General features: G+C 41.2%; 1 protein-coding gene across 6 annotated transcripts in view; it reads right to left on the bottom strand.

The window, feature by feature from the left end:
* Window positions 1–13,029, bottom strand: part of myo9aa (myosin IXAa) — a 365,642-nt gene that overhangs the window by 296,278 nt on the left and 56,335 nt on the right. The window lies entirely within an intron of this gene.

Genomic DNA, 13,029 nt, shown 5'->3' with positions numbered 1-13,029 from the left:
TTTTTGCCACAGCATCTCAAAAATTCAAATGATTCATAACACAATACCATAAGTCATGTTAGATATTTCAAAAGACTGCTATTAGCCTTGCTGCCTCATACACAAGTCTGATACTTAATTAAGTCACTGCATTATACAAGTGACACACTGCCCATTGTCATTTTTAAAAGCTGAATACTGCAAGTACTTATCGGATTTATTAAAGGGTCAATGACCTGTATTTTCAAGAGCCATGAAAATTCAGGTCTTTGATACTATTGGAGATGTAGACTTAACCCCACAGCACAAAGAACATGATTAACAATCTGCATTCCCAGAGGGTTCAAGTGTTAACTTACTTTCTGACAGTGTCATAATGTGCAACATCTCCAATTCAATGAATCCAAAAACGTTGGTGTAGATGTACATTAAAAAGATCAATAAAATAATTGAACACATTATGAAAATATATTAATGCCAAATAGCAAAGCCGATGGCCAGGCAGTATTATCACTGGACTATTAATCCAAAAACTCAGCACCTGTGTTTAAATCCTGCCACAGCAGATGGTGGAATATGAATTCAACATGAAAAATGGTCTAGAATGAGGAATCTATTGATAAGCATGCTGTATTCCAAAATAGCAGTGCAGTAAGGGTGTTGAGTCCAAGAATTGTCATCCTCCATTGGCTTTCTTTCTCTTTTTTTTGCTTCTCTTTACTTTTGTTGTCCTTCTTGCTTTTTTTTCTTGGTTTTTCTCTTCTTTAAAGTCTGGAAAGTGGCTGGTAAAGGAGACAGCCTCCAACAACAGCAATTGCAACAACGCAAGGATGATCTGGACAAGGTTCCACCCAGCCCAGGGACTCCCACTGAACAAGCAGCAGGTCCTGGGCTGACTTCTCCCAGTGCGGTTGATTGGTGCGGGTGTCCCAGAGATGTTCCCTAAAGCGCTCTGTTAGGAGTCGTCCAGTCTCCCCAATGTAGAGGAGACCGCATCGGGAGCAACAGATACAATAAATGATATTGGTGGATGTGCAGGTAAAACTTTGATGGATGTGGAAGGCTCCTTTAGGGCCTTGGATGGAGGTGAGGGCGCAGGTTTTGCAATTCCTGCGGTAGCAGGGGAATGTGCCAGGGTGGGAGGGTGGGTTGTAGGGGACGGCATTAACCTGACCAGGTAGTCACGGAGGGAACGGTCTTTGCGGAAGGCGGAAAGGGGTGGGGAGGGAAATATATCCCTGGTGGTAGGGTCTGTTTGGAGGTGGCGGAAATGTCGGCGGATGATTTGGTTTACGCGAAGGTTGGTAGGGTGGAAGGTGAGCACCAGGGCGTTCTGTCCTTGTTACGGTTGGAGGGGTGAGGTCCGAGGGCGGAGTTGCAGGATGCGGACGAGATGTGTTGGAGGGCATCTTTAACCACATGGGAATGGAAATTGCGGTCTCTAAAGAAGTAGGCCATCTGGTATGTTCTGTGATGGAACTGGTCCTCCTGGGAGCAGATATGGCGGAGACGGAGGAATTGGGAATACAGGATAGCATTTTTACAGGAGGTAGGGTGGGAAGAGGTGTAATCCAGGTAGCTGTGGGAGTCTGTGGGTTTGTAAAAGATGTCGGTGTAAAGTTGGTGTCATCAATGGAGATGGAGGGGTCCAGGAAGGGGAGGGAGGTGTCAGAGATGGTCCAGGTGAATTTAAGGTCAGGGTGGAATGTGTTGGTGAAGTTGATGAATTGCTCAACCTCCTTGTGGGAGCACGAGGTGGCCCCAATCCAGTCATCAATGTAGCGGAGGAAGAGGTGGAGAGTGGTGCCAGTGTAATTACAGAAGATCGACTGTTCTATGTAGCCAACAAAAAGACAAGCATAGCTGGGACCCATATGGGTGCCCATGGCTACCCTTTTGGTCTGGAGGAACTGGGAGAAATTGTTAAAGGTGAGGACCAGTTCGGCCAAACGAATGAGTGTGTTGGTGGAAGGGTACTGTTGGGGACGTCGGGAGAGGAAGAAACGGAGGGCTTGGAGGCCCTGGTCATGGCGGATGGAAGTGTAGAGGGATTGGATATTCATGAAGCCATTGCTGATCATCAGAAAACTCCATCTGTCTCACTAATATCTTCCAGGAAAGGAAATCGCCATCCACACCTGGGCTAGCCAACATGTAATCCAGATCTATAGCAATGTAGCTGACTCTCAAGTGCCTGCTGAAATGACGTAGCAAGCCACTCAGTTCAAGGACAGCTAATAAATGTTCACCAGCCAGTGACACCCATTTCTTAAGTGATTTTTTTTAAATGCTCATATTAAGCAAAATACTAATTAGTTCAAGTTTCTGACAGCAACAAGGAATCTAGTAGTAGTAGTAGTAGTAGTAGGGATAGCACAATGAGGGAGATCAATGCTGTTCACTGCAGCAAAGAGCAAGAATCCAGACAGACATGCCTGGTGTCAGGGTTCAGAACATCTGCCAGGGGCTGGAAAGGAACTTGCAGTGAAAAGAGGAGGCTCCAACAGTCATTGTCCACATAGATAACAACAAAATGGGCAAAACCAGGAAAGACATTCTGCACAGCATGTATATCAAGCTCAGCATTTATATCAAGCTAGGAGGAGAAAGTGAGGACTACAGATGCTGGAGATCAGAGCTGAAGGAGGGCTCATGCCCAAAAAGTCGATTCTCCTGCTCCTTGGATGCTGCCTGACCTGCTGCACTTTTCCAGCAACACATTTTCAGCATGTATATCAAGCTAAGCATGAAATTTAAAATGAAACTTCAGAAGTTTTAATCTCTGAATTTTTAGCTGAGCTACATGAAAATTGAAATAGGTTACAGATTATTACATGGCTCAAAGATTGGTGTTGGCACCAACACTGGGGAAAATGGGCATTATACTGTTGGGATGGTCTACACCTCAACTGTGCTGGGGCCAGTGGTCTTGTCAACTGCAGAATCAGGAAAGTAGAGAAGGTTTTAAACTAAATACTGGGGACAAGTTATCACATGGGAAGATATGGTATATCAAAAAGTAAAGATGAAATAAGAGAAAAATGGGAATATGGGTCAGAAAATGGCAGGAAGGGACAGAAAGAAAAAAATTGGATTCACCAATCAAGACCAGGTGTTACAAAGATAACAAAAATGACAAAACTAAAAGCTCTATTTCTGAAAGTGCAAATCATTCATGACAAAGTCAACAAATTGATAGCATACAATGAATTAAATAAACATAATCTAATAGCCATTTTAGAGACAAAACAATTTCCTGGCAAAACTCAATAGGTCTGTCAGCATCTGTGACTCAGAGTCACCAGACTCAAAACATTAACTCTGCTTTGTCCCACAGATGCTGCCAGTCCTGCTGAGTTTCGTCAACAAGTTCTGATTTGTTTCAGATCTCCAACATTCTTTCTTTAATTTAGCCATTTCAGAGAAGTGACAGCAGAATGACAAGGATACGCTCATTATTGAAGAGCATATGTCATTCAGGAAGAAAAGGTGAGGTAAAAGTAGAAGATCAGTGCAGTTAATAATGGATGGCATTTGAGCAACAATAAGAGATGACATTGGTTCAGGAGGTCAAGATGTAAACCTGGTTTGGGTAGAGATGGGCAACAGTGGAACAAAGAAGTCACTCGTGGGAGTTGTTTACAGACCCCTAACTAACCACAATATGGGACAAAGTATACAAGAAGAAATAATGGAAGCTTGTAATAAAGGGACAGCAATAATCTTGAGATTTTAATCTGGATGGAAACTTTAAAATTCAGATTTACAGTAGTAAACTGGACAAGGAGTTCATGGAATGCTTTCAAGATAGTTTCTTAGATCATTATGTTCTGTAACCAAATAAAGAGCAGGTTATATGAGACTTGGCATTGTTTAATGTGACAAGATTAGTTAATGACCTCAAACAAAGGACATCCCTGAGATAGTAGTGATCACAATATGGTTGAATTTTACATGAAGTTTGAAAGGGAGAAAATTGTGTTTGAGACTGGCATTCTAAAACTAAATAAGGACAACAGTGTTCAGAAATAAGATGGCACGCTGGCTAAGGGATACATCATTAGAGATATGGACATTTAACTGAATATTTCAGTATATTCAGAATAAACATATTCCTACCATTAAGGAGAATTCTTAAGGGAGGACCTACCACCCATGGTTAGTTAAGGAGAGTAAGGAAAGCAGGGAACTTAAGGCAAACGCATATAAATGTCCAAAGGCAAGTGACAGGTCAGAATAAAATTTTAGACATTTTCTGCAGTTCTAGAATCAGTAGGAAGAGATTAGAGTATGAGTGGAAGGCAAAGAGGAATGCAAACACAGATAGCAAAAATTTTTAAATAGCAGGAATTTAAATGAGCAGTCAGTAAACATAGTACTGATCGTCGAAGAGATCCTAGGAGTAGGCAGTTAATAGATGATAAGGGAAGTGGTGGATTAAGTGAACAAAAACATTTTGCTCCTATCTTCACTGAAGAGATTATAAAACACTTTCCAGTAATAGTCATAAATCAGGTGGTGGAAGGGAAAGAAGAGTTTAGTAAAATTACAATCATGAAGGAGATGGGGAAGTCCAAATTTAGAGGGCATATGTTTAAGGTGAGAGGAAAAAGATTTAAAAGGGAGCCGAGGGGCAACTTTTCCACACACAGGGTAGCATGTGTATGGAAATGGGTTGGTACAAGAGATGGTGAAGGCTGGTACAATTACATTTAAAAAGCATCTGGATAGGTACATGAATAGCAAGGATTTAGAGGGATACGGGCCAAATGCTGGAAAATGGGACTAGATCAGTTTAGGATATCTGGTCAATACTGTTGGACTGTGTTTCTATGTTTCCATGTGTAGTTTTACGACTCCAGGAAGCAGTACAAAGCAAGCCGATGGTAAGTACAGGCCAGGGGGGGGTTTAATGGATAGATGGTAGTCCAGACAGTATTCATCTCATGGCCTTAAGAGGGGTGGCTAATGAGCTAACAGATTTGTAGTTATATCCTTAATTTAGATAAGCAGCAATCATAGCTCTTTTCAAGAAAGGAGGAACATAATAGGACAGCTAGCGTGACAGTGAAATTACAGAAAATGCTGGAGCCCATTACCAAGAAATAGCAGGATATTTAGAAATATTTTACACAAAAAAGTTTTACACAAAATCAACTTGGTATTGAGAAAGGGACAGCATGTCTGACAAACTTTCTACAGCTCTTTAATTATATAACAAGCAGAGTTGATAAAGGGGAATCAGAAGATGAAGTGTATTTAGATTTCCAGTAGACATTTGATGAAGTGCCACATGCAAGATTATTGAACGTGCTATAAACCAACAATACTGCAGGTGTTGGAACTGACATTCAGGTTGGAAAGACCTAACTAGAGAAGTGCCACAAGGAGCAATCCTTGGATGTTAAGTATTTGTATTCCACATTCATGACTTGGAGGAAGGGGCGAAATAATAAGGCATCCAAATTTGCTGATGATACAAAAAGAGGTCAATGTTAAAAGATTAAATGGAAATATCTCTCTGGACATTAATGTAATATTAAATGGTTAAACTACACTGATTGAACATTCTGGAAGTGGGTGAGGACGACATTCATTCAAGAGTGCGAATGACGCCCCCCCCCCCTCTTCAATTAGACCCCCCTTCATTTGCTACTACTTCCCCTACTATTATCAAATTAAACTATCACTCAATCTCTTCCATTCAGAAATGCTTTCTAGCCATCCCCTGAAGCTAGGTATGTCACACCTGCATTATCTTGGGGAAATTAGTGAGTCAGGAAATCATTTGGTAATCATTCCCAACTCACCTGTATAAAGAGAATGTGTTTTCTTTGTTCAATGCCTCACTTTAACTCGACCTCGCACACCTGCGAGGGGGGTCAAAGGGGGTCACAAGTTTGTCCAAGCTTTAATAAACTTTAACTATTTGCAGAAGTTGGTTTGTGCGAATTGCATCTCATGTGTGAAATCTCGGGAAAAGAAGCTAACAGTGGTGGGGTAGTGGTGGTGGTGGGGGTGTGGGGGGTAGGCATGATACAACAAGGACAAAAGGAATCTGCAAGGGAATATACATAAGTAAATCGAGTGGGCAAAAACTTGGTAGATGAAAGTTCATGTGGGAAAGTGAGAGTTATGCACTTGGCAGAAATATTCAAAAGGCAAGCTATAATTATTTAAATAGAGAGAGACTCCAAAAAAAGGGCAATACAGAGGGATCTGGTTGTTCTTATGCATGAAATATAGGTTCAAATAGTTAAGATGGCAAATGGAACTCTGGCCTTTATTGCTGGGTGTTTGAAGGCTTAAAAATAAGGAAACTTACTACTGTATAACTGCACAGGACATTGGTGAGGCCCCATTTATGAAAGGATATAGTGGCATTGGGGACAGCTCAAAAGAGATTCACTCGGTTGATTCCTGTGATGAAGGGTTGACTTGTTAAAAATAATCTAAACAGGTTAGGCCTTTAATCATTAGAGTTGAGAAGAATGAGGGACAATCCTATTGAAACATAGAAGATTCTGAGGGTGTTTGACAGAGTCGATGCTGAGAAGACAATTCCACTAGTGGGAAATCTCAAACGAGGTACATAATTACAGAGTACTGAACTCTCATTTAAAACTGGAAGGAATTTCACCTCTCAAGAGGGTGGTGCATGCCTGAAATTATTTACTGCAGAGTTGTAGAGGTTGATACATATTATTTAAAAAGGAGGTGGATCAATTATTTAAATATTGCTGAGTTGAGGGTTCCTTGGGCCTGGAGGAGAAATTGAGGCCTGGGGCACATCAGAAATGAACTTAGTGAATTGACAAGACAGACCTGAAGGGCTAAATGGCCTACCGCCCGGTTCTATTGCTTACATTCTAATAACAAGGCATCCACTGCAATGCAAAGATATTCTGTGAAATGCCTTTTTAATTACCTGACTTTGAACTCTCATGAATTGGAAAACATTTGTGACTTGCAGCCAACTATTTGAGCAGCAACAGAACCACTAAATGTATACCTTCTCTCACATTACCTCAGGGTGACTTTCTTAATTGTGACTGGTTTGTAATTATTTTACTATTGATGTGCTGATTTGAGTGAATTTTACCAATGTGTTCACACTGCATCTATCCTAACCTTGTGAAACTTTTCACGACAAAAAGGACAGTTCCGAACCAAACTGAAATCACTCATTTCAAGGGATAAACATTGGTCTCTCAAATATGAAGTGTTTTGAACAAGATAGAAAATATTACAGCACCAGAGATTTTACAGTGAAGCAACAAGAAAGATAAAATTAAAACAAAGGGCTACACTCTGATGACATACATTACCACAAAGAATTTTAGACTAATTTTCCAGCAAGGTACCACATGGAGTATCGGTAACTGCCTGATGGAGAAGTGATTGCTTGCACCAAACATTCAGCATCCTTTCAGGTCTCAATAGCATAGACGCAGGCAAGGTGTTTGTTCTACTGTTGAATCTCAAACCAGGGAACAAGAGTCTCAGACAAGTAATAGGTCATTTAAGATGAAGATGAGGTGGAATTTCTTGGAATTCACAACCCCTGAGGACCGTGGAGACTCAATCATTGATCTGTGTCTTGAACATAAAGAATAAATTTCTAGATTATCTGGATTTGAATAAAGGCAGACTGACTCTGATTGGTCAAAGCCTAGCCCTGAGAAATAAACTGGAGAAATTTAAACAATGCCTGACCAGGTTAACAGACAGTTACATGAGCAAATCGACATGCTAACAAATCAGTACTTTTCTCTAATACCCTAAAAAAATGTTTTCCCTTTCCTTCGTTATTTGTTGCGAAATGCCCTGAGTAATGATGAAAAGCTTTGACAAAAATGTCTTTTTTCAGCAGTACTGAAGTTTGATACTATAAACTAAATCAAATTTTGAGATACTGAAGATCAAAGCATACAGATGTAATGCAGGAAAATGGCACTGAGGTAGAAGATTATTTATGCCTTAACTGAGCATAACTATATTTTGTGATAGTTTTCAGACAGTAGTTGGAGTTGTGGACAGTGTAAAAGAATGCCAAAGGATACAGCGAGATATAGATCAGTTGCAAACATAGGCAGAGAAATCACAAATGCAATTTAATCCATGCAAGTGAGAGGTGCTACACTTTGGGAGATCAAATGTTAAGGAAAGGTATACAATTAAATGGCAGGACCCTGAACAGCATTTATCTACAAATAGATCTTAAGGTTCAAGTCCATAGCTCTCTAAAAGTAGCCACAAAAGTAGTAGTGAGAGAAAGAAGGCATTTGGCAAGCTTGGGCTTTATTGGTCAGGGAACTGAGTATAAGAATCAGGATGTCATTTTGCAGCTTTATAAGACTTCGGTTAGGCCATACTGACAGCATTGTGTCCAATTCTGGTCACCACATTATAAGGAGGATGTGGAGGCTTTGCTGAGGGTGCAGAAGAGGTTTACCAAATGCTACCTGGAGTAGCGGGTATGAGCTACAAGCAGAGGTGAGAAAAACTATGGTTGTTTTCTCTGGAGTGGCAGAGGCTGAGGGGAATCTTGACAGAAGATAAATAAATAAAATTGTCAGTCAGAATATTTTTCTCCCAGAGTTGAAGTGACTAACACTGGAGGCATGCTCTTAAGGTGAAGTGGGGGGAGGGCTTCTAAAGGAGATGTAATGGGTGAGTTTTCTTTTTAAACACAGAGTAGGAGCAGTCTAGAAATGGGATGCCAGGGTGGCGCTAGTAGAGGCAAATATGATGGGGGCATTTAAGGGGCTTTTAAATAAGCATATGAAAATGCAAGGAATGGAGGGATATGGACCAGGGGCAGGCAGAAGGGACTGGCTTAATTTGGCATCACATTCAGCACAACATCATGGGCCAAAAGCCCATTCCTGTACTGCAATGTTTTATGAATAGCAGAGAAGGTTTGAGGATTAAATGGCCTACTCCTGTTCACATATTCAAGCAGATCATACATTTCTCTATGATATCTTCTAAGAAAAAGGTTAACAAATTACTGTGTACCTATACATTTTTTAATTCATTCACAGAATGAGGGAGTCACTGGCTAGGCCAGAATTTATTGTCCATTGCTATTGCCCAGAGGACAGTTAAGGGTCAACCACATTGCTGTAGGCCAGGAGTCACATGTAGGCAAAAGTGGGTACTGCAGATGCTGGAGATTAGAGTCAAGATTACAGTGGTGCTGGAAAAGCACAGGTCAGGCAGCATCCGAGGAGCAGTAAACTCAACGTTTTGGACAGAAGCCCCATGAAGGTCGATTTTCCTGCTCCTTGGATGCTACCTGACCTGCTGTGCTTTTTCAGCACCACTGTAATCTTGACTGGAGTCACATGTAGGCCAGACCAGGTAGGAAAGGCAGTTTCTCTCCCTGAAGGACATTAGAGAACCAGACGGGTGTTTCCAATAATCAATGGATTCATGGTCATCATTATAGATTTTTAATTCCAGATTTTTATTGAATTCAAAATTCCAGTCTGCCATGGCAGGATTTGAACCCAGGTCCCCAGAATATTAGCTGGGTCTCTGGATTAACAGTCCAGCAATAATAACACTCAGCCACTGTATTTAGAAATGCAACTCACTCAAGTCAAGAATCAGTTTAAGTACCATTCACAAAGACCATCATTCACAAGTTGGCAGCAAACACATTCCCCTGGGGGAGTTGCTGAAAGCTAACTAAACATCCTTAATCTGTGAGTTTGTACACACCCAATCAGGCTGCTTCAATTGCTCAAACTTTTAAATAACCCCAAACCCTTGCAAGTTGTTTATCGTGTCAGAGACTGCTCCATACCTGTCCCCCAATCTGTCTTTAAAAGAAACCAGGGCAAACATTTCTCTTAAAGTCACAATGTCACACTATAACAAGAGATCAGAATCCGACATGGGACTCCAGCAGAGGCTTCACCAATGCCCTGTATAATTTCAACATAAAGTCCCAAAGATTTCAGCAATGAAGGTAAGCATGCTAAAACCCTTCTTAACCACTTGATATATATGTGATGCAAACTTCAAAGAATTATGTACATGAACCCCTAGGCCCTTCTGTTCGACAACATTATCTAAGGCCCTACTTCTATTGTTATAAGTCTTGCATTTTTTTAATTGCCAAAATACAATATGCATTTATCCAAATTAAACTCTGTCACTCCTCAGCCCACTGATCCAATTGATCAAGATCTTTTTGCAATCTTAAATAACCATCTTCGCCATCCACTAAATCACCAATCTTGGTGTATCCGCAAACTTACTAACCATGCTTTCTATGTTCTCATCCAAATCATTTGTATAAATGACAAACAAAAGTGGACCCAGCACAAATCCCTGAATTGAAGCAGCCTGATTGGGTGTGTACAAACAGCTGGTAACAGACTTCCAGTCCAAAAAAAACTACCCTCCACCATTATTCTGTCTCCAGCCATTAAGTCAATTTTGTATCCAATTGGCAAGCTCACTCAGAATCCCGTGTGATCGCAACTTTACTAATAAGTCTACCAGGCAGAACTTTATCAAAGCCTTCACTAAAGTGCAAGTAAACAACGTCTACCACCTTGCCATCATTTTGGTTAATTCCACACAAAAAACTCAAGCAACTCTACGAGACGTGATCTTCCTACCACATGCTGACTATCCCTAATCACTCCTTGACTCTCCAAATGCATATAAATTCTACCTTTCATAAACACTTCCAACAACATACCCACCACTGAAGATAAACTCTGAGGTCAATAGTTCCCAGGCTTTTCATTACAACCCTTCTTAAACAAAGGTGCATTAGCTCCACTCCAGTTATTCAGCACCTCACCCGTATTTATAGTTGATATAAATATTTCTGCAAGGAACCCCACAATTTTGTCCTTAACTTCTCACAACATCCTGGGATACACTAGATAAAAGTCCCAGAGATTTATCCACCTTTACATTTTCTAAGACCATCAGCACTTCCTCTTCTGTAATGTGAACGCTTTTCAAAACGTCAGTATTTCTTTCCCCAGAGTTCTCTAGCCTCCATTTCTTTCTCCACAGTACAAATTGATGCAAAATATTAACTTAATATCCCTCCCATCTCCTGATGTTCAACAAAAAGATAACCTCTGATCTTTAAGATACCCTACTCTTTCTCTAGTTGCTCTCTGGCTCTTAATAAACTTGTAGAATACCTTTCGGATTAACCTTAACCTAGTTTGCAAAGGTTATCTCATATCCTCTCTTTACCTTGCTAATCTCCCTCATACACTCTTTACGCAGATAAGAGATTCATTTGAATCCAGTTGTCTATATCTAATATAAAGTGCCGGTGTGGACAAAGTTAAAAAGCACACAATACCAGGTTATAGTCGAACAAATTTATTTGGAAGTACAAACTTTTCACAGTGCTGCTCCTTCATCAGACAGAAGGAACAGCACTCCAAAAGCTTGTACTTCCAAATAAACCTGTTGGGCTATAACCTGGTGTTCTGAGATTTTTAACTTTGTCCACACTGGCACATCCACATTATATCTAATATATGATTATAGAGCCATAGAGATGTACAACATGAAAACAGACCCTTCGGTCCAAGCTGACCAGATATCTCCAACCCAATCTAGTCCCACCTGCCAGCACCCGGCCCATATCCCTCCAAACCCTTCCTATTCATATACCCATCCAGATGCCTCTTAAATGTTGCAATTGTACCAGCCTCCACCACTTCCTCTGTCCGCTCATTCCATACCCGTACCACCCTCATGTGAAAAAGTTGCCCCTTATGTCTCTTTTATATCTTTCCCCGCTCACCCTAAACCTATGCCATCTCATTCTGGACTCCCCCGCCCCAGGGAAAAGACTTTGTATATGTATTCTATCCAGGCCCCTCATGATTTTGTAAACCTCTATAAGGTCACCCCTTATAGGGCGGCACGGTGGCACAGTGACTAGCACTACTGGTTCACAGCACCAGGGTCCCAGGTTCAATTCTAGCCTCGGGTGACTGTGTGTGGAGTTTGCACATTCTCAGTGTCGGGCGGGTTTCCTCCAGGTGCTCCGGTTTCTTCCCACTGTCCAAAGATGTGCAGGTCAGGTGAATTGGCTACGCTAAATTGCCCATAGTGTTAGGTACATTAGTCAGAGGGAGGTTGGTCTAGGTGGGTTCCTCTTCGGAGGGTCAGTGTGGACTGGTTGGGCTGAAGGGCCTGTTTACACACTGTAGGTAATCTCATCAACCTCCGACACTCCAGGGAAAAAACAGCCCCAGCCTGTTCAGCCGCTCTCTATAGCTCAAATCCTCCAACCCTGGCAATCTTTTTTATTCTTGACTAGAAGCTCAATATCTTTATTAATCCTTTTTTCTCCACATTTACCAACCTGCTTTTCATCCTAACAGGAACAGAACGACTCTGAACTCTCATTATCACATTTTTGAAAGCCTCCAACTTATCAGACGTCCCTTTATCTGCAAACAGTCTATGCCAATCATTTTTTGAAAGTTCTTGACTCAAACCACTAAAATTTGCCTTACTCCAATTAAAAACTTTAATTTTTATGGAAGCCTTATCCTTTCCCAAAGCTATTTTAAAACAAATAGAATTATGATCACTAGACCTAAAGTGTTCCATAATTATCACATTAGTCACTTGACCTGTCTTATTACCCAAGAGGAGGTCAAGTTTTGCTTCTTGTCTAGTAGGAACATCTACATATTATAGAGTATTAGAGATGTACAGCACAGAAACGGACCCTTCAGTCCAACCCGTCCATGCTGACCAGATATCCCAACTTCATCTAGTCCCACTTGCCAGCACCCAGCCCACATTCCTCCAAACCCTTCCTATTCGTACATCCATCCAGATGCCTTTTACATGTTGCAATTGTACTAGCCTCCACCATTTCCTCTGACAGCTCATTCCATACACGTACCACCTTCTGTGTGAAAACGTTGCCACTTAGATCCCTTTTAAATCTTTCCCCTCTCTCCCTCCACATGAAAAAGCTGCCCCTTTTATATCTTTCCCCTCTCACCTTAAAGCTCTAGTTCTGGACTCTCCGACCCC

This window comes from Chiloscyllium punctatum, chromosome 33 (genome assembly GCF_047496795.1).
Source record: "Chiloscyllium punctatum isolate Juve2018m chromosome 33, sChiPun1.3, whole genome shotgun sequence".
Taxonomy (NCBI): Eukaryota; Metazoa; Chordata; class Chondrichthyes; order Orectolobiformes; family Hemiscylliidae; genus Chiloscyllium; species Chiloscyllium punctatum.
This window is presented reverse-complemented; position numbering and strand designations above follow the sequence as displayed.